The following is a 27,059-nucleotide window of genomic DNA, read 5'->3' as shown; positions in this document are numbered from 1 at the left end:
AAAACAATGCAAATGTTTGTTCACAACTATCTGTGAATTGCAATGCAATGTTAACAAGACTTCATTGTAGGAGGAGAACGGGAGTTGATTGGGTCAGTAGCAGAAAACTGTGTGAGGTAACTGGAAAGGCAAACAAAGAAAAACATCATCCCTTTCAGCAAGGCTAGATAATGACAGAACACCACCATGCAAAATGGGTGAAGTGCAAAACAAAAGAAGCCCTAAGTCCAGCCTAACCAGTAGGAATAAAAAACAGAACTAGGTGGACAAACAAATGGAGTGTGTTCAGGTGCGCAAAAAAATTATTACACCGGGGCCTTCTCTAAAAAAAAATAAAAAAAATGAAGAGGCAGAATTATTTTACAGAAGCGTTCAGTCTTGCCTTTAAGTGCAGGTCATTCCCCAACCAGCTGAGAAAAAAGGGGAAGAGGATGACAGCACTTGTGGGGATGTAAAAGAAAACAAAATCTGCAAAATGGGGAAAAGAGGGAGTGCTCCTTTGAAAGTGAAGAGAGAGGGCCAAGCCATTTAGGAGAAGGCCACTGGTGGCCACTGCAAGATAACATGTGCAAACTGCAAAGTGAAAATTGTATCTGCACAGAGAGAAGAATGGCTGCAATGCAGCAAGATGATTGGACAAAAAAGCTACTTATCTTCAGTAAATCTCTTGCTTTCTAAGAACAATTGTTACTTACCTGTAAACAGGTGGTTCTCCAGTATTGGTGTCTTTCATAGATTCACATGCTTGAATATTCCCAGTCGTCGAAGCGGGAGTCCCACGGTAAATAAAATAGCAATGACATACTAATAACATATGTATGTAAATAAACACATAAAATATACACTAGAAAAAATAGTAAATACCCAAACACCATTCCTACATAGGAATACATGGTAGAGAGAGAAAACACTTGTAACATATTCCTGTCATTATGTTAGTCCAAACTGCAGCCAATCAGGCGCCAGCACCCCTCTAGAACCTTCTCCTCAGAGCTCAGTCCCTCAGATTTTCTTAGCACAAGAGTGACAAAAGAGTCTATGAGGAGAAGAGAGCCTCTGAGGGGAGGTGGGTGGGTCGCATGTGAATTTATGAAAGACACCAATACTGGAGAACCACCTGTTTACAGGTAAGTAACATTTGTTCTTCTCCAGTATTAGGGTGTCTTTCATAGATTCACATGCTTGAATAGAATTGAGAGCAGTAATAGCCGAAGAGGCTCGAATTGCCATGCAACAGGATGGAAGAAAGTCAATGAGACAATAATGCAGTCATGCAAGTACTGATAGCAATCATATAAAACCAAAATGGAGGAGGGAAGACAGAGGCTCCCCATAGTTAAAAAGATGGCGAAGCACTGCCTGTCCCACTGCGGTATCCACCTCGTTGATGGCATCCAGGCAGTAGTGTTTCATGAACGTGTGCCTGTTGGACCACGTGGCTGCTCTACAGATGTGATGAAGCCGCACACCAGCAAACAGGGAAGTAGAGGATGACATCGCCCTGGTGGAATGAGCCCTCACCGAAGATTGTAGAGGCTTGCCGGCTTTCCGATGGCAGAAGACAATGGCTGAAGAAATCCAACGTGCAATAGTTGGTTTGGTAACAGGACGCCCCTGACGCATGCGTCCATAGGCAATGAACAGTTGATCGGACCTGCGAAAAGGGGCTGTCCTGTTGATGTAAAATTTAAGGCATCTTTTAAGGTGCAAAGAGTGCAATCGTTGCTCTGCCGGAGACTGAGGATCGGCAAATAAGGTTTTTAAGAAAACAGGTTCATTAAAAAATCCGTAGGCACCTTCGGTAAAAAGGTTGGGTTGGTGCGAAGCACTACAAAGTCAGATTCGAATTGGAGAAAAGGAGGTTTAATAGTGAAAGCGTGCAGATCACTCACGCGACGTGATGATGTCAGAGCAAGGAGAAGGGCTACCTTCCAGGTGAGAAACTTTAAGACCGCCCTGTGGATAGGCTCAAATGGCGCCTTCATCAGTTGGGCCAAGACGACATTGAGGTGCCAAGTAGGAGGAGGATGCCGAATAGGTGGAAACTTCCGAAACAGTCCTTTGAAAAACTGACGAATAACTCTGGAAGAGCAGAGTGAGGAGGAGCCATCCTGCCGGAAACGAGAGATTGCCGCCAAGAAAACTCTCAAAGTAGAATGGGAACGCCCTGATTGGGCCAGTTGCAAAAAGAACAGAAGCAGCTGATCCGGAGTGGAATGAAGAGGATGGATATTAGCAGCCGCGCACCAATGACAGAACCTCTTCCATTTGAGCTTGTAGGTCTTAATGGTAGACGGAGCTCTGGCCTGAGCGAGAATGTCTCTGCATTCTGGCGAAATATTCAAATGGGCAAATTAAAGGTGCTCAGGTTCCAGGCTGACAATTGCAGAGAGGAGGGGTTTGGATTTCAAATCTGACCCAGTCCATCGTGAGGAGATCCGCTCAAGGATGGAGGAGGATGGGCTCGTACTGGGACAGAAGAAGCAGCTCCGAGAACCACGCCTGTCGGGGCCATCTGGGGGCGATCAGGAGAATGTGGCACGGCTGTCTCCGCATCTTCCACACCACACGAGGCACTAGCGGAATCAGAGGAAAAGCGTAGGCGAATAGATCGCACCAGTTCATCAAAAGGGCATTCCCGCACGACACGTGGTGGGGATGCCAACTTGCGTAAGATGGGCATTTCCGGTTCTCCGGGGTGGCAAAGAGATCCAGAGACTGGCGACCCCACCGTTGAAAAACGCGGTAGAGAGTTGGTTGATGTAGCTCCCACTCGTGGATCGACGACATGGATCTGCTGAGGGAATCCGCTAGGATGTTGGAGATGCCTGGTAGATGTACTGCAGTCAGATTAACTTGGTGATGGATTGCCCAATCCCAGATCGACTGAGCCAGCCACGACAAGAGTGGAGACCTGGTTCCGCCCTGCTTGTTGACATAGTGCATACTGGTGGTATTGTCCGTCTGAATAAGAACGACTCCCTTTGAATCACAGGATGGAACGACTTGAGTGCCAGAAAAATGGCCATCAACTCCAGCCTGTTGATGTGCCAAGAACGTTGACGCAGAGTCCATTTGCCTTTGATGGAGAGGCCTTGAAGGTGAGCACCCCAGCCTTCTAAGGAGGCGTCCGTTGTTAGAGTGAGTTCTGGAGTGGTGGAGAGGAGAGAAGTCCCTGTTGCAAGGTTGGATGGCTGCGCCCACCACTGGAGAGCTGCTCTCATGCGAGCGGTGACACTGACGAGGTCGTTGAAAGAACCGGTGACTTGACACCACTGTACATCCAATTCCTCTTGAATGGGGCGAGTCCACAGCCTGCAATTCGGTATCAGCGCAATGCAAGACGATGCCATCCCCAGAAATGACTTTAAGATCCGGACTGAAACGGACCGTTTTGCCTGAATCAGAGACACCAAGTGGAGGATCTTTTGTTGACGCTCTTGTGACACGAATGCCTTGGCAAGCATCTTGTCTAAAGTGGCTCCCAGAAAGTTCCTGCAGGGAGCTGGGTCGACCTGGGACTTGTCGGCATTGATTGAGAGGCCGAGGGAGCGAAACACGTCCTGACAAAGGAGAGTGTCTTGAAGCAGCTGGTTGCGAGACTGTGATTTGAGGAGGCAGTCGTCCAGGTATGGAAATATTTGGACACTCTGAAGATGCAGGTAAGCCACCACTGGAGCCAAGACTTTCGTGACGACCCGAGGGGCGGATCGGAGACCGAAAGGCAACACCTTGAACTGGAAGTCTCTCCGTCCCACCCGGAAGCGCAAGTGCTACCGATGCCGTGAAAGAATTGGAACATGGAAGTACGCATCCTGGAGGTCAATGGTGGTCATGAAGTCGCCCATGGAGAGAAGACGCAAGATCTCTACGAGTGTAAGCATGCGAAAGGATTGGCTCTTGAGATACCTGTTGAGTGCTTGCAAATCCAGGATCGGTCGCCAGTGTCCTTTCTTCTTGAGTATTAGTAAAAAACGGAAATAGAATCCCTTTCCCCTTTGAGACTTGGGAACCACTTTGACGGCAGCTTTTTGGATTAGAAGATGAACTTGATGGAAAAGCTCCTTGAGGTGGGGAGGAGGCAGGCCAGATGCTGGAGTGGGAGGAGGAATCTTGACGAACTTTAGAGCGTGGCCCTTCGCTACAATGTCCAGAACCCAGCGGTCCGAGGTGATGGAGAACCACTGAGAAGAGAACAGGGAGATTCGACCTCCAACACGTGGGGGGAGAAACAAGTCATTGTCATTTGGGAGTGGATCCTCTATATGAAGACTTTCCCCTGTAGGATTTCGAAGACTGCTGCCGGGTGGACTGCTGTTGGTTGGAGGAGCAACGTTGATTACCCAGGTGGTAGGAGCGATAATGAGTGCTTCCTCCGCGAAAAGTAGAAGAGGTGCAGCGTCTGCGTGCACCACGAAAAGGTTGCTTTCGAAACTGTAAAGTCCCCGATGAGCGAGCAATATCAGTGTCCTTCTTGATGGACTGTAATGCCTAATCGACATGCGCCCCAAAAAGCGACTCGCCGTCAAACGGCATATCAAGGATTTTTGCCTGCACTTCCTGGCGGAAAGAGGTGGACCGCAACCAACCCTGCCTCCGCAAGATCGCTGCCCCAGCAAGCTGACGAAAGCCAGTACAAGCAATGTCAACTGCGCAGTCAATAATTTCCTCCAAAGTTCTCTCTCCGTCCTGAAGAATCTTTAAGGCTTCCGCCTTGGAAGCGTCCGGGATGAGGGCCACCAGGGCAGACATGTCCGACCACATCTGGCGGTCGTAGCGGCCTAAAATGGCTAAAGCATTAGCCGCCCTCACCGTAGTGGAGGCCATTGTAGAAAACTTGCGTCCAATAGCGTCCAGGCGACGACCCTCCCGATCTGGAGGAGCTGTAATCAGAGAAGCCGGATTTCGTGAACGACGTTGTGCAGCCTGGGTCACCATTGAGTCAGCTTTGGTTGTGCAACAAGGCACGCTGGAGATCCAAAGAGCGCCTTATATTTTTTCTCAAGGCGAGGAAGTTGCGCCGGCAATGAATTTGGAGTTTGCATTAATTTCACACCTTCACTCCAAATGAAATCTATGATGGGTATGGTATGGACTTGCTTGAACGGTTGATTTTTAAAATCGTAGAGGAAACGGTCCTCCTCCCTCCGGGCAGTTTAAAGCGTTGAGCTGCTCTATCCATCAGCTGATGGAAACTTGCAATGTCCACCGGAGGGGAATCCCCAGGCGTCACCGGAGGAGGGGAAGGCGTCTGAATTTGATAGTCGTCCCACTCAGCCATGTGAGTGGCGTCGTCATCATCGTCGTCGTGAACATCTTCATGTTCTGGAAGGACGTCGTCATCGTCTTCAGCGTACACCGTAGTGTGTATCTTAACTGACGTCTGAACCTGAGGAGAAGGCGTTGGGGGCTGTGGTAGTGGAACCGCAGCAGGAGCCGCAACAGCCGCAGGTGCATGTGGCATAGGCGAACCCTGTTGAGAGGGCGGGAAACGCCGGTTGTAGTCATCCAACATATGCTGGAGATTGGAGATAAGCGACAGAGGCAGTGTGGCAGTTGGCACCTGCACAGAATGTTCCTCTGCCTGAGAATATTGGTCGTCATCATCTTCACCATAGTCCTGGCATTTTATAATTAAATCCGAAGGACTGCGTGCCACTCTTAAGGAAACATCCACATCATTGTCAGAATCAGAGTCCTGCTCAGAACCCGTGGCAAACAAGGGCGAGGGAGGCAGTGGATCACTTGGGATGGACAGCTGGTCAACTGGCCGCTTGCGACGTTGGTGCAAGGGGTCGACGGTGGAAGAGCCAGACCCGGTGGAAGAAAACGGCGCCAAAGGCAAAGAAGCAAAAGAAGATGGAACCGTCATCGACGATGTCGACGGTGCAGACGACGACAATGGCATTGGCGTCGACGGAGTCGCTGCAGAAGGATCCGCCATCGACTGGGCCGTCGTCGACGGGATCATTGTTGACGGTATGGCCGTCGACGAAGTCGTCGTCGTTAATGGAGCCGCCGTCGACGGGACCGACGACGAAGATTTCTTCCGAACTTTCGTCAACGACGATTATGCGGACGACGAAATAGATTTCTTCGTCGACGATGAAGCAATAGGTATCGTCGACGGAACAGTCTTAAAGCGGAGTGATACCTTCGTCAACATGGATGACGTCGATGTTGCCGTCGTCGACGATCCGGAGGCTGATGTCGTCGTCACTGTCGCCGATCCGGAGACAGCAGACCTCGTCGTCGGGACGATCGTCGACGCTCCCGTCGACGAAGACACATGTTTCGGAGCAGAAACATGATGGGAAGCAGCAGAAGACGACTGAGAGCCAGGTCTCGTGGGCGTAGAGGTAGCAGGAGCAGGTGAGGACACCGCAAGACCCACAGATAAGGAAAGTTTCTTCTTTTTGAGGAATGGAGAGGGCAAATCCTGCACACTGCTACGTTTAGAGGCTGCTTTTGAGGGTCCAGACACCAGGCTTTCTGCATCTGAAAGTGCCGAATCCTTAGCCTTGAGTCTTTGAAGCCATAGGAGGAGACGGCCTTCTCTGTCCTTAAGTGTCTTTGTAGAGAAGGTTCTGCAAAATTTGCATTTACCAACCTCATGGTCGGGATAAAGACAATAAATGCACTTCTTGTGGGGGTCCTCAGAGTAAAGACGTAGCTTCCCACAAGAAGAACAAGGTCTAAATGAAGACTTCTTACTTGAGGACTTGCTGGAAATCACAGGAAAACTTGAAGAAGTTGAGAAAACTGAGCAGAGCTAAGGGAGACTCCCTTCACACGACGTGCGGTAGAAAATCTGAGGGACTGAGTTCTGAGGAGAAGGTTCTGGAGGGGTGCTGGCGCCCGATTGGCTGTAGTTTGGACTAACATAATGACAGGAATATGTTACAAGTGTTTTCTCTCTCTACCATGTATTCCTATGTAGGAATGGTGTTTGGGTATTTACTATTTTTTCTAGTGTATATTTTATGTGTTATGTATTTACATACATATGTTATTAGTATGTTATTGATATTTTATTTACCGTGGGACTCCCACTTCGACGACGGGGAATATTCAAGCATGTGAATCTATGAAAGACACCGTAATACTGGAGAATAGCAGATTCCTCACTTTTTGAATCTCCTGAGACACCAAACTAGATTCATAAAAAAGAAATAGCTCCCACATGTCGATAGGCAGTGCCATGGACCTCAGTCACAACTGTATTCTGCCTCCGGACAGGATGACAATGAGATGCATCTAGGTGCCACCTCTGCACACAGACCCCAGCTAAAGACCTTCAATGCGGAGCCATGTGCAACAGAGGAACACACAGTGTGCTTACTTTAATACTTAGGTAGGTTTCTGCACACAGTGTGCTTAAAACCTTAATACTTGTGGAAAGGTCCAATCCCCAGACCAGGGAGAATGGCGAAAGTGCATAATCTGCAGTGTATGTAGAATTCTAAAAGCAGATTCCTAACCTTTAGAATCTGTACCAAAGCAGTACCGTCACAAAGGTTGGGGGGGGGAGGGTCTGAGGAGTGGCTTTACACCAAAAAGTCAGACTTCCTTAGGGACCAGGGGTCTGCAACCTTTTCTGTAATAAGAGCTTCTTAAGCTCAATGAAATTCATCAGGAGTTATTAATATTTGTAGTGTTGTACTAGCAACAGCATCAGGGCAAGAGAATATGTGTGGCCGCCATATGCAAAATTACGAGCAGTGATCACATCTGTTCATCAGGCAGGTTTGCCAGCAGTAATTAAACAAGCATTTACAATGCAACAGGTCTCGCACTTGTCAGAGTTAGATCTATACAACAATGTCTTATCTATGCGTTTGGTTTTTGTTTGGAGTGCAGTTAATGTATGAACAGAGACACAGCTGCAGCACTGCCTAGAGGACTTAGAATGAAGAAAGAGTAGCAGGTAGCAGCACTGTGAAGAGAACTTAGAATGGGGAATTACCAATGGGACTAGAGAAACAGCTAGCAGCACTGTCTAGAGGACTTAGAATGAGAAAGTACCACTAGGACCAGAAAAGCAGCTGGAGACACTGTCTGGAGGACCAAGAATGAGGAATTACCACTGGAACCAGAGAAGCAGCTAGCAGCACTGCCTAGAGGACTACGAATGAAGAATTATCACTGGGAACAGACCCAGCTAGCAGCACTGTCTAGAGGACTTAGAATGAGGATTTAACACCGGGATTAGAGAAGCAGCTAGAAGCACTGGCTTGGGGACTAAGAATGAGGGATCACCACTGGGAACAGAGAAACAGCTGCAACACTGTCTAGAGGACTTAGAATGGAGGAATTACTGACAGGAACAAAGAAGCAGCTGCAGCACTGTGTAGAGGACTAAGAATGAGGAATTAACAATGAGAGCAGAGAAGCAGCTAGCAGTACTGTCTAGAGGAATCTGAATGAAGAATTACCACTGGGAACAGAGATACAGCTATAGCACTGCCTAGGTGAGTTAGATGGAGGAATTACCAACGGGACCAGAGTAGCAGCACTGTCAAGAGGACTGAGAATGAGGAAGTACCAATTGGAGAGAGATGCAGCTGCAGCACTGCCTAGAGGTCTAAGAAATGGGAATTTCCTACTTGGAACGTAGACACAGCTGCCACATTTTGTGACCAGTTAAAGAGCAAGATTTACAGCCCTATTCACAGAAATGGAGCTCCGATCAAGTAAAACATAATGAATGCTAAAAACGAAAGACTGGGTGAAAGAGAGCTAGCGAGTAAAGTCATATTTCTAACATTCTAACTTTGCGACAGCTCAATTCGATCTTCAGTGACCCAGACTATGTAGATTATAAGCGAAAGCTAAGATGGGAAGGGGAGAACACACGGAGAAACGGTGGGTGGGAGGGGAAAGAAGTATGTTTGCAACATTTTCAGGACATGAGGCAGGTAAGTGCAATAAATAGCTGTGCAAAACGAAATGAAATATACAGAAGCTGAATGACTGATAGGGCCAGTCGCTATGGGAAGGATCAAATGGGCACGATTTACCATTCATTCAAAAGTAAGAAATTTAGAAAGGCTCCTGGAACAGATGGGCCCGCCTGAAACCCATTTCCTGAATTCACCATGCTTCTCAGAGCAACGCATGCACTCTGCTTGGCTCGACCTACAAAGATAACAAACTTTCCCAATTCCATTTCTATCCTTTATGCCTTTTCTTTGTTTTTTCGGAAATTAAGGGAGATAGCCCTTAATCTTTTCGCAATATTACTCATCAAAAAGGTGCTTCTCATAAAACGTGTATGTATGTGGCATTTGAATAGAACAAACCTAACCAAAAGGCAGCAGGGGGCTGTACAGAGTCATGGATGAGCATAGAGAGTCATGCGTAATAGGAGAGATTGCGGGATTCCCAAAACAGTAGAATACTGTTATTCCATTTTGAGGCAGTGTTATTTACACTGTTTCTCTTCAATTTTTTAATAAATAACAGAATTTGGGGTGGGGGTCGTAAAAGAAGCTGGGCGCATGGCAACCATTCTAATTGTCACAAATTCTACCATATGCTTCAGTCTGATGCAATACCCAAATTGAAGATTAAACGAAACACAATTTAATGCAAGATCTGTGCAAATTCTTGCATTGAAATCTCCTCCTAATCTCACACGAATGCGACCTACTTTTCAAAACCTAACCCTGGTTCAATGACACATCTGCAACCTCTTGTGAAGTTCTGTTAGTCAGAATACTCAAACATCTGCAAAAACAAATCTGAGAAAAATGGAGGGGTCATCACCGACATTTACAAAAACATCTTCCAACTCCTCTCAAAATCAATACAGATGATGCAATATGAAGCTTGCGGTTTTCATACCATTTATTGCCCTACTGGGCGCAACCAGCATTCCCTGGTCAATAAGTGAAATTCCCGCTTGGAACCTTTCAGAGGATACTGCTGATTCCCCCACAGGTTACTTACACTGACTCAACAAAACTCATTGTAAACACCTTGCACCACTGAACTTAAAGCCATTAAAGAGGAACGCCAAGCACCATGTAACTAAAATTAAATTAATACCAGCAAACGAAACCAGGGATTAAAGAGCTATACCATGGCTACACACTAGGTTATGGCGGTGCTGATATAGGCGCTAATGACCAAGAGCAGATTCTAAAAGTTACCTAACTCAATGTTGCTGATTTTATCAACCATTAGAAAGATGAAAGGCTGACTGGATTCGGTGAAATTCAGACTATGTGGGTGAAACACAGATCCCTGGAACAGATGCATTAGTCTACTGAACCACCTAATCCGGAATGTGATTATGTGCAAAATGCATATTTTTACAATCTGCGCAGTAGCAAAGTGAATTTGAGTTTCGTGAATCCGATACATTTTCGGTTGTAAATGTGGGAAGCCTTCAAGCTGAAAGTTCTGCTTTTACTCTAAACATGGTGGAATATGTGAAGCACCAAAATGTTTAAACTCAAAATGATATTACTGATGAGGATGTGCACACATCACCATTACTAGCTGTCCACTGAGGACTACCCAATAACTGAAAATATTTTATTTTAGTTTATGACATTCTGGGCTGAGGCACAAAGGCTTTTGGTCATATAAGGTGAACTTTCGCCATTGAAAAACATTTACATGGGCAAACTCCCAAGCATGAATGACAGAATAGGAATGGAAACATTTTAACCCTCAAAATACATTTGTAAATGTGTAATTTCCTTCTCTGTTGTGCTTATAGGTGGTGTACAGCCTGAAACCTGTACATTTGTAGATATTCACACTCAAAAGTAGTTTCATGCCCTCGAAATACTCACAGATTTATTCACTTCAAGGGTACAAGTAAGTATGTTTCCAGTGTGGAGATGGAAGGGAACATCTCATATCTGTGGGTGCAGGGAAAGGAGCTCTCAATGGGGTAAAATCATTTTGTACACAGAGAGACCAAAAAAAGTTATAAGAAAAATGAAAATGTTTATCATATGGAAATTCTACATGCGTAAATGTTACACATCTGGGTACTCCTTGGAATGGAATTTATTCCCAGAAAGTCTCCTGGGATTCTTTGCGACATTTCCAAATGTAGGAATTTTGTCCAAATGTAATACGGTCGAACTCTCATTCCTTGGACCTTGTGAATCGGGCTGCATAATTTGACACGGGTGTTTTTGCATTGGCCTCCCTCCTCCAAAGTATCCTCCTCCTCCTTCCACCTTGGCATATCAATTTGAATGTACTTTATTATCCTGCCTGATGTGGTTCAAAGCAGCTAAATACAGATGTAGCTGTGAGAGAGGAGCCTATTTTAAGCATCTTAAAGTAAAAAGGGGCTTATTTTATTTCTTAAATTAGCACGTTTCTATACTGACAGCATGTGTCTATAGCACCAAGAAACCCCTTTGGTCATTGAGTACTTTACAAACATGCTTATTATGTTTTATGCCACGTCCAGGTCTTTCCTGTTAACAATAACATTTATTATGGAAACTGTGAATTTGTATAATTTTTTTGTGTAATAATATTAATTACCAGTTATTTATACAGCATTTTTTATCTAAAGTGATTTACATAGAAAGAATTTTTCCACGATAACTCTCACCCATTGAAAACTAATGTCTCATAAAATGTGTACAGAAGTTAGGGGCTTATTTACAAGCCCCTATCGCCACAGGAACGTCACTTTTTTTTTTACTTAACGTGGCTTAACGCTGCCTTGTAAATAAGGCAGTCTTTCACGCTATTCTTAGCTTGAAAGGGGTGGGCAATGGGTGTTACAGTGGGCGTTCCACCGCAACACCCATAGGTTTTGACGCTGCCCCATAATTACAAGGACAGTGTAAAAATGGGGCAGTGCCAAAATGAAGACAAAAAAACCTGGTCTTAACATGGCGCAACGAGGAGAAATGCTTTATTTCTCCTCGTTTTTGCTGCTTATATGTGTGCTGCATTGTGCAGCATACATTAAAACAGCAAAACACCATGCATGATTGTTTATATGCAGGTAGGTGCCCCATCCTGCACATAAACAATCATTTTAAAAATGACAAGTTTTAACTTCTATGTGTGCTGCAGATTTAAGATTGTTTATGTGCAGGAAGGGACACATTCTTGCTCAAACAATTCTTCCCACAACGCAGGCACCCTTGCACTATTGGTGCAAGGGTGCCTGCACTGGCACTAGGCAGCTGTAATTAGCGCCAGGGCAGTGGGAAACAGGGTGCAGCCAAGAAGGCTAACACCGCACATCACTTTTCTTGTAAAAATGCCCTTTAGTTTCATGAAAAAAAACAAAAAAAAAACATAAGTAGGAGTTTCAAGTTGGCAGGGAGACAGAGAAGGGCATGGGCTATTACAATAACGACTTGTTTTCTTAATAGTTAATACAGAACTGTATCACACTGGAGGAAAATATAGATCAGATCACGTTTCATTTATCTTTTCAAATTGTTCATGTTGATTTGATAGATTCAAAAATAAATAATTAAAAATGTATCCTAAACTTTGAGCATATTTTCATGTCATCTAAATCAATATTTCTTTGATTATTCACATAAATGTTACCATAATTTGACCCATATTTTAACGTTCTTACATTTTCATGGAATCCTTAAGGTTACTCAAAGACTTCTCAGGAAAGAAAGGACTCTGATGACGCTCAGACTGTATGTTTTTGTACACCGGATACCTTATCAAGGCAATCTTCAATCCATCTATAGAAGGTGTTCTCTGTACAGTGCCTGGTACCGCAGTTTTTTTAAATTCCCATGTGCTGTAACTTACAGGTGCTTCTAATACCCCATTTAACGATTATCAGCCTGATTGTGTGGAAAGAAGGCTTGGGTGGAGCACCTGGAACAAAGAACCCCGGGCAGCGTGCACACCAGGCTTGCAGCTGCTGGCTGAGGTCACCACACAGTCAGCAGCAGTCCCACGGTCTCGTGACAGTCCCATGGTCTCGTGACAGGTAAAAAGATAAGAGTAAGATTTACAAGCCTGTTTACAGAAACGCAGCAACTGACCAAGTGAAAACAGGACCACCATGCCAAATGCTTTTCAGGGAAGAAAAAAAAGAGTTCCTGAACAGATGTTAAAAGGGTGACTAGTGTATTTATATATTTTTTATTTATTTATTTATTTTAAAGGTTTTATATAGTGCTGGCTAGACCCGGAGGTATCAGAGCGCTTTACATGAGCATCATATCATAGTTACAGGTTACATCGTTACAAAGGTTACACAGTTATTAGAGCATGGCAATATAGTTACTTGTAAGGTCAAGATAAACAATAAGCACAAATACGAAAGGGGAAAAGAAAGCAAGGGGAAAGATTCAGGGGAGGGGGAAGGAGATGGGGAAGTAGACAGGCAATGAAGGCTGGAAAGAGGAGGGGAGGGTGAAGGACATCGCATGGAAAGAGGAGGGGAAGGGCGACGGGGACACAAACTGGTAGACGAGTCAAAGCAACGTCCAAAGACCAGTAAGCTGTGAACCCGGGGGAAGTGGTATCACTTCCCTATCTCTGTTGCGGGAGGCACCCTTTATGCAGTGGACTCTCTTAGAGGGGTCTCTGAGACTCCAAGGCCTACATACTGGATCCTTCCCCAAAAAGGGGAGAGGGAGTGCTTTGGCAAGGGGTGCCATACCATACCTCAGCTGTGAGTGGCTCCTTTGGTGCAGTGGACTCTCAGCGGGTACACAGACTCCAGAGTATAAATATTGGATCTTTCCCCAACAAGGGGAGAAGGAGTGCTTAGTCAAAAGGCACAAAGGACAGGGGGCTAGGCAGACAAGCAGGCAAGGTGAGAGATTCAGGGGAGAGTGGATAGGAGCTAGGGAGGTAGACAAAGGGAGAAAGAGTACTAAATGGGAACAAATTTAATTATGAGACCCGATGGAATCAGAGCGCTTTACATGAGGGACAATAATGTTGCAAATTACATCAGTTAAAAGTTACATAAGTATCAAGAAAAAGCATTTAAATAACATAGGGGACATGGTGAATGGAGCAGGAAGGGTAAGGGTATAGGGTAAAGGGGTAGGATGAAGACAGGAGGTAGAGACGAGGGGAAAATAGTTACAAAAGATACCAGAAAATCTTTTAGGTGGATAGAAGAAAAGGAAAATGGGGTGAAGAATGGAAAGGGGGTGAGGGCAAAAGGGGCAGTGTATAGATACAGCGGAGAGACGAAGGGAAAGTTTGTCCAAGGTCCGGCTGGGTAGGTGACGGCAGAGGGGGAATCCATCTCCTCTTTAGCTATCAGGTAACTCCACCGGGCATCGGTCAAATAGCAAGGTCTCTACAGAAAAACATTAAAGGGGAAGAGGGCGAGAAGAAGGGAGCGTAGAGTGGGAAGGGGGTGGGGTGAAAGGGTAGGAGGGGGAAACGACAGAGAGACGAAGGAAAGTCTGCCCAAAATCCGGCTGGGTAGGTGACGCCCGTGGGGGAATCCACAACCCATCTCTTCAGCTAACAGGTAGCTCCACCGGACATCGGTCAAATAGCAGGGTCTCTACGATCGAGGGAGGGTTCAGAGTACATGTCCAGGAGGGAGAGCAGGATCAAGGTTGGGTGAGTGATGTGGTTAAGCTCAGGGCGCTGACCAGTTCTATTGTACGGGAGCGTTAAAGCATTGTGGAGAGACCAACTGAGGCTGCCAACTTGAGGTCAGGCAGGGGGGTTGAGACCTTGGTGTTAAGTTCAGTCGGTCCCCAAAATTCACAAAGCATAGGGGGTGTAATCTATGCCGTGAAGCGGCAGGAGGACAGGGCCAGTGTCAGCATGTCTTCAGAGGGGGTGAGTGGCAAGTCTGGCGTGGCGTCTCCAGAGTCATTCTGCAATAATCAGGGAGCCCTCCCGTTCTGCAGCCCCATCGAGCATACCAGATCCTCGCGTACATAATTACATCAAAGAACAGGCACAGTAGCACATAAGGTGAGAACTCTATTCTGCGCCAACCTCATAAGCCTAAATCTAGTAGACCACAACTCCTAAACATTACTTGCATTAGGAAATAAACTTAGTAACACAACCTGCAGTAGGGAATACATCAAACCTAGACCACAATAGAAAACATAAGACAGTAGGTAAAAGCTAGGAAGCATAAAAGCACTTCTATAAGCATAAATAATATAGTACTAAGTCCCTGCTCTCAGGGAGGAGTAAACATTGAAGAGACAGAACAAACGCATGTAATGGACAAATGGGGAGAAAGAATAGGAGAGCGACGATGGAGCTAGCAAATGGGAAGCCTATGGGAGGGCTGAAATCCACATATTGAATATCAAATGTCTCGAAGAGACCGCGCAAGCGCTGTCTAGCCGAGACCTAAAACAGTTTTAGTGGATGTGGGATGCCATTACATGTGTAACATTAACAGCCATAGCATAGTTGCAGTGTCCTTTGTATCAAGGTGGTAATATTAGTATTAAGTCTCCCCAGCTCCGCAAGATGATCTGTCACATATCCGCTTTAACACCTTCCATGCTCTTGACGAGCTGAGCTCATCATGAGGCACGGGGCTCATGACAAGCTCAGCTCGTCATGAGCCGTGGAACGCTCACACGCGGGGATAATTCCCCTGCTGTGCTGAGCGTTCCACGGGAACGGGTGCAGCTGTGACGAGCTCAGCTCGTCATGAGCACCGGAGCGCCGTGCCTCATGATGAGCTGAGCTCGTCATGAGCATGGGGGTGCTATGTGCGTTCCCCTGCCCCCCCAGCACAGCGGGGGAATTACCCCCGCAGCGAAGGGGTTAAGGAAAATGTTACTTACCCAGTAAGCATCGGTTTGTGGCATGGAGTGCTGTAGATTCACATGCTTAGCATAACTCAGCCATCTAGTTTGGGCTTGGAAGTGTGCAAGTTTTTTTTCTTCAAAGAATTGTTTCGAGTCACGAGGTGTAGAGACTCTTTCTTGTAGTGCGTATGGTCGATTTTATAGTTAAGATTGATTTCCGTTTGGTGGGTGAGGATAGAGCTTCAAGGATGATGTATCCTAGTGAGATGAGCATGCTAAAGTAATGTAATGTTTAATGTGGATAAGTGCAATCAAAAGAGGTGTCTGGGGAGGAGGGTGGGTGCAAGTGAATCTACAATATTATATGCCACAAACAGTTGCTTACTGGGCAAGTAACATTTTGTATTTGGTGGCATGGGTGGCTGTAAATACACATGCTTAGCATAGAATGTAAAGCAGTTTTGCTCCGTTAGATTTGGTTAGCCTTTGTGGGTTGCATTTGCTTGAAATAATGTGCATAAAACTGCTTGACCAACATTGGCTTGTTTTCGGGCCATAAAATCTACACAGTAATGTTTGGTAAATGTGTGCAGTCTAGTCCATGTAGCTGCCTTACTTATATCAGTCATGGGTATATTTCCCAAGAAAGCATTGAAAGCTCCCTTTTTACGAGTAGAGTGAGGGAAGGATTTAGGGTTGGTGCATAGTACCACCATGTCTAAATAAAGTTGAAAAAATGGTTCTTCTAGAGTTAATGCCTGAAGCTCACTTACACGACTGAGTGAGGTCATTGTAAAGAGAAAAGGAAAATACTACTTACCAGTATGCTTCTGCTCTTGGCATGGAGAGATGCAGATTCTCACACTTAGCATTAGATCGCCATTTGGTGTTGGGCTCGGATGCTTGCAAGTTGTTGTTGTCTTGGAAGAAGTCTTTGTAGTCACGAGATAGGTGACTCCTTCCTTGGACGATAGTGCGCATGGGCATCAACTCCATCCTTAGATTGTTTTTCGCCATGATGGGAAATGATGGAGTTAGTAGAAAGAAAAAAGATCTCCATGTGTGTATATCTAATTAGGATAGAACTGGAACAGATACAGGTCCCGGGGAGGCGGGTGGGTGTGTGAGAATCTGCAGCTCTACAAGCCAAGAACAGATGCATACTGGTAAATAGCATTTTCCATTCGAGGCATATGAGCTGAAGATCTCACACTTAGCATAGACTATACAGCAGTATCTCCCCTAGCGGTGGTCACCTGTATCTGTTGCAGTAGTTTGAAAAAGAGTTTTAAGAACAGCTTGGCCTACAGCAGCTTGCTGCTTGGCTTGCACATCAACACAATAGTATTTAGTGAAGATGTGTGTTGTAGACCATGTTGCTGCTTTACAGATGTCTTCTAGGGGAATGTTCCCTAAGAAAGCCATAGAGGCTCCTAGCTTGCGTGTGGAGTGCGCTCTAGGAGGAATTGTTAATGTGCATTTTGCCTTTTGATAGCATATTTGGATACATTTTACAATCCACCTTGCAATACCAGCTTTACAGATGGGATTGCCTTTATGCGGTGGGGAGAAAGCTACAAACAATTATTTTGTTTTGTGAAAGGATTTAGTTCTGTCAATGTAATAAAGAAGGGCTCTTTTAACATCTAGGGTGTGTAGAGCTCTTTCTGCTTCAGAGTCTGGGTTTTGAAAAAACACTGGCAACTCCACTGATTGATTAAGATGAAATTGAGTGATGACTTGAGGAAGGAATTTTGGGTTTGTTCTGAGGACCACTTTATTACGATGTAACTGTAAAAATGGTTCCTGTATAGTGAAAGCTTGAATCTCACTTACTCTTCTAAGAGGTAATAGCAACTAGGAAAGCTGTTTTCCATGTGAGGAACTGTAGTTCGCATTTGTGTAAAGGTTCAAATTGGGGTCCCATGAGCCTGGTAAGAAAAATATTTAGGTTCCACAAGGGAGAGGGTGGTAACCTAGGAGGAATGATTCTTTTTAGTCCTTCCATAAATGCTTTCATTGCAGGGACTCTAAATAGTGACAAGTGGTTTCTGTTTTGTAAGTATGCAGCAAGTGCTGCAAGATGTCAAGGTTCTTTTCACTTTTACATAACATGTTTGGATGCATTTCACGATCCAATTAGCAATGCCCGATTTAGAAATGGGATTGCCTTTGAGTGGTGGCGAAAAATTAACAAAATCTTTTGTTCCTTCCACATAATATAGTAGAGCTTTTCTAACATCTAGTGTGTGTAGAGCTCGTTCTGCTACAGAATCAGGAAATAACACTGTTAACTCAACTGATTGATGTGAAAAGCAGAAACCACTTTAGGACGAAATTTGGGAATGGTTCAAAGAATCACTTTGTCTTTGTGAAGTTGAAAGAAAGGCTCTTGTTTAGTTAGTGCCTGGAGTTCACTAACTCTCCTTAAGGAAGCAATTGCAATAAGAAAAGCAAACTTCCATGAGAGAAATTGTAGTTGACACTTGTGCATTGGTTCAAAAGGTGGACCCATTAGCCTCGTAAGGGCTATGTTCAAGTTCCATACTGGTGCAGGTGGAGCTCTTGCTGGAATTACTCTTTTTAGTACTTCCATAAAGGCTTTAATCACTGGATCTGAACAGAGATAAGTGCGGTCTGTTTTTTAAGTATGCAGCTACTGCTATTGAACGGATGTGTAAGCTAATCCAGATTGCTTTAAGAGTAAGAGATAACATGATGTTTTGCACTGAACCATCAAGGGGATTGATATTGTTATAGTATATAACAAACAGTTTCCACTTTGCTGCATAACATGCCCTAGTAGTAGGTTTCCTAGCCTCCTTTAGGATATTCATACAGTCTGGTGGTAATTGTAAATAACCAAACTATGACTTCATTAGCCAAAACGCTAGGTTCAGTTCCTTGGGATTTCGATGCTGATTTCCCCATGGTTCTTAGTGAGGAGACTAGAGTTGAGATGCAGCTTGTGGTGTGGACCTACTGAGAGCTATAGAAAGGCACACATGGTAGTGGTGGATATTCTGTCGCACTTAAAAGGAGGTATTATCAGACACTGGTACAAATTGGATAATTTTACTTCAAATAGGTGTACTGAACACCAAAAAAGTCTAATAGGTGCCACTCAGGGTAAGATACCCCACTACCCAGGGTATCGGTAGGAACAAGGCACAGAATGACTTGTTCTAAATGCACAAGAGACAGAACCCCGGCACTCTAAATATTCTGTGTATAATTTACAAGTACATTTCTAAAGCAATGAGAACACCATAAAATGATGAGAGAAACTTTCTGTCACAGGAATTATATGTAAAACTGATTACCGTAAGGTACGGGAAACAGACAGACATGGGCTGCTGGGGTCTTATTATGATATCTTAACGATCTGGACCTTTTATTGTCTGATGACCACTATAACGCAGATCTTAATTTGTTCCTAGAGAATTTTCCATTAGCAACTTTACAGAATGTATAAAATGTGAGTTTCAATATCAAATGAGAAACCGATCAAGGAGAAACTCATTTGATAGTTTGCAAGTATTTGCTGCCCATCAAATATTTGAACTCAATTCTCAGTGTCCAGGACGCAACACTCACTACAATCACACTATCCCTATTCTCACTCTCCGTCCCCAAACACCCACCATTCTCACATCTACTGATCCCTCCAGGAGCATCAAACTCACAACTAACAATCCCCCCAAGGCCAATCCTAACAGCTTGGTCTCTAACCTCAGCCCGCCTGTGACTGTTAAACCCACAGTTACTACCCTCTCCACCCCTGAGACTCTGAGCCCTCCCCCACAACCTCCCTCTACCACCTACACAGACCCTGTTCCCACGACCCTTACTTCCCCCTGGTCTTACGACATTTCCAATCCAGTAGTCTCTACCCTCCCTTCTACAACGGCACCATCCCCCTCCGCTGTCACACCCCCACATACACAACCCGCCTCTATCCTCTCGGACACGCCCCGGAACTCCGATAGCCTTTCTTTAATTTCTCCTCCTCCTCACCTAGACTCTAGTCCCACCTCTCCTCCTCTGAACTCCTCGATTGGGAACATCACTAATCCGGCACCCTGCGTCCAACCTCTCCCCTCTCCTAGTCCCAAGGACCTCACAGACCCTCCCCTCTCTACCCCCGATAATCGGAACCCTCCCTCAAAATCTTCCCCCACCACCTACACTGTTCCTGTTCCCCCGACTCTTACTTCCCCCCCTGCCAAACATCATTTCCAATCCTGTGGTCTCTCTCCTCCCTCCTACCACTGCATTCTCCCCCCCTCTGATGTGTCACTCCCACACTCACAACCTGCCTCCACCGCCAATCTCGCTGATAATGCCAGGAACCCGGACGTCCGTCCCAGAATTTCTCTCCCTCCTTCCTTGGACACCAGTCCCACCTCTCCTACACCGAACTCCTCGAACAGGAACATTACAATACTGACTCCCCGCATGCAACCTCCCCCCTCTCCTAATCCCATGGACTCCATCCAACCCTGCACCCCTGCTCAACCTCCCTACATAGACCCCAGTTATCCTCGACCCCTGCCTAAAACCTTAAACGTCCTCAGCTCTATAGCACAGCAACTGAACAGAATGAAGCAAAAAATTAACTCCCTTGCTGCTGATTTCCTTCACTTACAACAAGACCTTCTCAACAGGGCCAAGCCTCTGTGCTCTCTCCCCCGAGTTGTTGTCCTCCTACTTCACTCAATACATCTCACATAGCCCCACACAGCACCCCTCGAGCCTCCAGCCCATCATCAAGCCAGGCCCCCAGTCCCAACAGGGATAGCCAACCCTTTTCGTTACAGAAACCTATTGAACGCTACGACCCTCACCTCGCGATGGACCAGAAGTCAGCCCCTGTCCACATCCCTGTTATTATCAGCACTAACAGAATCGTGAATACTGTCCACTCGCCTAGACCCCGTGCTCAATACACCTCTATCCACCTAACTCCTCCCATTATCGAGGCTCCCCGCCCTCTCTCTTGCATGCTCCTAAACTGCAGATCAGCAGTACAACACGCTACTGACATTGCTGAGACTCTGCTCGCTGAAGAAATCGACATCGCCTTCCTCACAGAATCCTGGCTCAATACCCACTCCACCCCCATTCTTAACATTCTCACCCCTCCAGGGTACAACCTCATCAGAAAAGACAGGCTGATCAAAACTGGGGGGACTAGCCATCATTCATAGAGATGGAATACAGATTACCAAACTCAAACCTACAGAATACCTATCGTTTGAATACCTAGGCGTCGAACTCACCACCAAGGGCACCCCACCCATCAAATTCCACCACATCTATCATCCTCCTGGAGAGCGTACCCTTTTCCCCGAAGAACTAACAGACCTAATTACACGATTCTCTTTGACAGACACCAAAGACGTGTTCTTGGGTGACCTCAATATCCACTGGAACGACCCAGAAGACTCCACTGTCGTGAACCTTTCCAACCTTCTGGAAATATATAACCTCAAGCAACTTTGCAATAAACCAACTCACATCAAAGGTGCAACAATAGATGCGATCATAACAAACAACGTTCTGATCTCCTTGAGAGAGATTACTCCCATTGACTGGTCCGACCACCACCTCATTATGTTCAAGATCGACACACTTGCCAGCCTCCAACCTATTTGTGTGGTCAAACCTAAAATCTTAACCAGAAACATCAAAGAAATACCTCTATCCGAACTTGAAGCCAAGATTCATCCCCATCTTCAACTCCATCCCTCATCATGGACGGCTGATGACCTCACTTCAACTCAAGAATGACAGAGGTCTTACACCAAGTAGCTCCTCTCAAACTCAAACAACTGAGGAGAACCAAATCAAAACCCTGGTTTAACAAGGAGCTGAATGATGAACGGCGCCAACTCAGACAAACGGAAAGGTCCTGAAGACAAAACCCCTCGTCCCTGCACCTAACACATCTTAGATCTGCTCGACTGTCATACAAAAAACAAATCTTCAGAGAAAAGGCATCTTTTTTCTGCAGCCAACTTGATCTGGCGAAAAATAGACCTCGAGAACTCTTCAACATTGTTAAAAGCCAAACTAACTGCACTCCCTCTCAAGAAATCGAAGAAACCAATGAGTGATGTGAAGAAATTGCCACCTTCTTCACCAATGAAGTTTCTAAAATTGATCAATCCTTCTTACAAACTGCTAACTCTCCTTTCCCCATAACCGGCCCCCCTTCAACCTCCCAGGACCACTCGGAAAGAGCTCTTAACAAGGACAATCAGACCTACCACCAGCTAAAAAACAATGCGCATTGGTCCAACTTTGAGCTAATGTCGGTAAACGAGGTCATCAATATAATTTCCAACCTAAAACCTTCCTCCCACACCATGGAACCCCTCCCTTCCACAATCATAAAAGAACTCAACCACACCATTCCCCCTTTCTGGACAAAAATCATCAACGCCGCTCTCACCTCAGGCTGTGTCCCAGACTCCCTTCAACTAGGACACATCACACCCATTCTCAAGAAACCTGGGGCTGACCCTAATGATCTTAACAACCTCAGACCCATCTCTAACCTCCCATTCCTTGCAAAAACATTGGAGAAATGTGTTCTCCTCCAACTCAATTAGAACATTGAGGAGTTCAACCTCCTTGATGCCTTTCAACCTGGTTTCAGAAAAGGCTGTAGCACGTAAACTGCTAAGCTCACCGTCGCCAACAACATTCACAAGGCCCTAGACGCAGGTGATGCCTGCCTACTCGTCCTTATTGACCTATCTGTGGCAGTCGACACAGTAAACCATCCAGCCGTCTTGGAGACCCTGTCAAAACGGTCCGGCATTAATGGCACAGTACTAAAATGGTTCACCTCGTTCCTTCAACACCGCTCGCAACACATTAAAATTAACTCCTGTCTCTCAAAGCCAACTAAAGTCACACTTGGTGTCCCGCAAGGCTCGATCCTCTCCCCGTCCCTCTTCAATCTCTTCATGGAGCCCCTCACAATCATATTGAAAAAAGCCGGAGTGAACTACCACCTTTAAGCAGACGACACCCAAATCTATTTCAGGATCAAGTCTCCCAGCGACATCCAACTCCTCAATATCACCCTAACCGAGATCCAAACTTGGTTCAACGTTAACCACTTAAAGCTCAACCCAGACAAAACGGAACTAATACTATTCTCTCCAAAAAGAAACCATCGTCCAATCCAAGAGTGGCTCAAGAATCTGGTAGCCCTAAACTGCCCCCTTACCCCTATCTGACTCATTTAAGTCTCTACATTTATACATGGAGTTCTTGTTGATTTGATTATGGGCACTTTCGTTAGTCCGTTGTTTATGTTCACTTTAGTATGGGAGAACATAATATGGCGCCGCGTTGTCCCAGCGCGGAATCAGAGCATTTGTCCATTCGCGGTGTTTACACGCCGGATTAGACTTTAGATAGAGGTAAGATTTGCGCTCTATTCATTTAGATTTAGCTCGTGACATCTAGTTACTATCTCTGTAGGCTCCGGGTTCACATTTGCTTACACATGTTTATTTTTGGCATTTTTTTCAAGGTGATTCAGCACACTAGAGAAGTTAAGGTATGGTGACTACAGTTTTTCTTTTAGAGCGTGATGTGTTATATCATCATGCGGCTGGGTACTAATGTATCTACCGGTATCTTTTGTTTACAGCATAGAATTGCGACATAGTAACCAAGGTATGACATCTAAAAAACAGCATGTCTGTTGAGGAGTTTTCACTCGGTGATAGTGTTTTAATACACAGCAATGTTTTTGTGTTGACAGCTGAATAGCACACTTGGTCGCGAACCCAGCGGTAACCTTCCAACTACTATGTGGTTTTGAACTATTCACTCCATCCTCGTGTGTGTGATGCGATAACAGCCATTACTAATGGTTTTCCTGGTCATTTTAGATAAATGGTTTTTTATTCTTCCCACACAACTCCAACAAGGTAGGCCAATACCACACATATTACTAAGGACAAGTACACACCTCATGTGTTTGAGTACCATGGGCATTAACATGCTATATCATATATTTCATTTACAGATCAGCCCCTGAAGAAGGAACCAGTTAGGTTCCGAAATGCATTAGGCACCTTTAAAGACTATGCTTATTAGATCAAAATGTATTGTGCTGTGATTTATGTAATATTGACAAAAGAATTGTATTGCTATTTTTTGGGAAATTTCAAAGGACATGTACATTATCATGTAAAATCATTAGTTGAATTTGAAAATGATGGTTGAAAATACAAGTGTATGAATTGATAAATTGTGTTATTCGTTCTTGATTACATGCAACAGGTGTTCTCAACACCAGGTGAACAGTGCGCGATTGATTCAAGCCACGCAGCTTGTGAATATTCCTTGTTTTGAGTCCACAAGGAGTGACAGCCCTTGTCAGTCGCAGCACCTTTAGATAAACCTCAATTACTAGGATTTAAATTGATTAGTCTAGGAGTGCACCCCATCACTAAATATTTTCTTATATGTATTCTGTCAAACGTTCGCACCCAACTTACAAAATGATGTTTGATTCTATAACCAGCATTACAGACAATAGAGCCAACACATTGGCATATACAACAGATCAAGCAAATGAAATTTTTTAACTCATTCAGGAAGTACGTTCTATGGATGCCCATGGAGGCTCAATATCCCAGCAACTCAAACAATTAGAATACTTAACTCGACGACAATTGAATCAGAAGATGCACGCCTCAACTTTGGTGCAATATCATAAAGCCAAAAGGATTCCTAGAGGATTACGATTATCGATCAAACCTATGTTGTTTCGCTTCCACTTAAATGCTAAATTCATGGACAAGTGGTATAGCATTCTTAACAAATGCTCCTTGGATCTCATCCTACTTATCATAGAGGAATTATCGAAAACAATTCGGGAATTAGAAGATGAGATACACACTCTCAAGACTGAACTTGAAACCAGAATGGAAGCTCATACCGGGCAAATAAATCTTGAGGGATTGAATCAAAAACTTGAAAAATACAGGAAGGAGCTACAGGAAGGGAAACGTGACACGAATGACTATAAACTGAACGAAGTTTAGACGTGGGCCGAGATTTATGCCCGACGCAGATTCGACCAAAGAAAAACCACAACGTAGTCTTCTGAAGAAAGCTTGGTAACCGACAAAGACACCTCTATAAGCAGAGCACCAGCGCAATCAGGAACATCGGCAGCTAACATAACTGGTCCAATACCAGCATCTATCGAAGCAATACCTACGACAAGCACAGTGGCTTTTTTGTCCCAGGTACAAGATCTTGGACTACCCCCATCACAACAGAAAGGAGCCACAGGCGGGCCTGTTCGACAAGGCGAGGAAAAGGCAGGCAAGTCTCGACGGAGCGGGAAAATTTGGTCTAATTATTAACATATCATCCAGACAGCTTTCAACTCAACAACTCAGAGTTCTTAATAAGGGACTTTCATTTGTGTCCACCAATACACCGAATGAAATTGAACTGGATGTAGCTCTATATCGGTTTATGAGAACTTTGCGTCTACGTCACTTCTTCACCAATGTGGTTGACCATGTACAACAGACAGAATCTACAACGGAAGGGCGGTTTAAACCCAATAGCACCTTATCAACCACCAGTATCCCATAAAATGCTCGATACCTTCAACATCATGATTAAAAAGGACATCAAATCTTTGGATTTAAAAAAGGTAAAACGACATAATCTCACTAAATCTGATCGACGTACCATACAGGCAATTGAAAATAACACTGAATTGACGATACAACCGGCTGACAAGGGGGGAGCTATTGTCCTCATGGACACTTCCTTCTACACCAACAAAGTTGATGAACATGTCAGGGATGAGAACACATATTTACTATTGGATTCAGATTCCACAATTGAACTACAGAGACTATTGGACCAAATTTTACAGAATGCAGTGGATCTGGAGTGGATAGACGATTCAACACGAGCATATCTCACAACTTCTTACCCACGTTGCCCTGGTCTTATAGACCCACCATTTAGGCCAATTGTTTCAGGGTGTGGGTCAATCTTTGACCCCCTTGGACGCTATTTGGATCATTTTCTACAACAGTTCGTTCAACGATGGCGTTCATATATCAAGGATACAACGGATTTTATTTTAAAAATAGAAGAAGCAGAGCAGGATATGCAAAACACCCGGCTACTTTGAACCATAGATGTGGTGGCTCTCTATACTTCCATACCACACAACGTAGGACTGAAATCAGTAGAATGGACATTATTACAGCTTGAAGAACTCTTCACCAATAAAATCTTGTTACTCCAAATTCTAAAATTCTGTCTTCATAACAGTTATTTTACATGGAACAAAAAATATTATGCCCAATTAACCGGTACATCTATGGGTTTTTGGGGGCACCCGCATATGCGAATATTTTCATGGCCCAGTTTGAGTCACAACATTTGATGAACAATGAGGCATGGTGGACCAATATCAGACTATATTGTCGTTTCATTGATGATATTTGTTTGATTTGGATGGACACCAGAGAGGCATTAGAGAACATGATACAACAATTGAACTTGGTGGACCCCAGAATACAATTTACCTACAAGATTGATAACAAATCGATGGAGTTTTTGGATGTGAGAGTGATCAAAACACTGACCGGGAGAAGATTGCAAACCGAATTATATACCAAACCAACTGATCGTACTAATGCATTGGAGTACACTAGCTTCCACCCAAGACGTTTAATCACGAACTTACCATATTCTCAACTGATAAGAATTAAGACAATCTGCTCTGACCCACAAACATGTCAAATAAAAATGGATGAATATCTTCAAAAATACAATGATAGTGGGTACCCTCAGGATATATTACAATCCAGCAAGACCAGAGTGGCTTTAATTAATCGACGAACTTTATTGACACCCAAACCCAGGCAAACATCGGGCAAAATGTTTTTTGTTTCCAGATTTACAACCCAATCAAAGGCCATCAAACGAATCAAACACCAGATGGGAACTCCTTTCCAACGAACCAGACTTACATAATACTTATAAGGACCCTCCCATTCATGCCTACACTAGAGGAAAGAATTTACGACAATTACTAAAACAGACAAACTACCTACAGATCAGTCTTTTAAAGGTACTGTGAAATGCCATAATTGTACCCACTGCGATAATGTCATACTTGGAAATACATTCACACACCCGACAACAGGATCTTCAATTGTCTTAAGACACACCAGTGATTGCAATTCACAAAATGTTGTCTACGGCATCAAATGCCCGTGCGGTAAAATGTATGTCGGCAAGACAGAACGTAAATTGAAAATAAGA

General features: G+C 44.6%; 1 protein-coding gene across 8 annotated transcripts in view; it reads right to left on the bottom strand.

Moving 5' to 3' along the window:
- Window positions 1-27,059, bottom strand: part of PPP1R12A (protein phosphatase 1 regulatory subunit 12A) — a 1,571,083-nt gene that overhangs the window by 678,191 nt on the left and 865,833 nt on the right. The window lies entirely within an intron of this gene.

Source organism: Lissotriton helveticus, chromosome 1_1 (genome assembly GCF_964261635.1).
Source record: "Lissotriton helveticus chromosome 1_1, aLisHel1.1, whole genome shotgun sequence".
NCBI lineage: Eukaryota > Metazoa > Chordata > Amphibia > Caudata > Salamandridae > Lissotriton > Lissotriton helveticus.
This window is presented reverse-complemented; position numbering and strand designations above follow the sequence as displayed.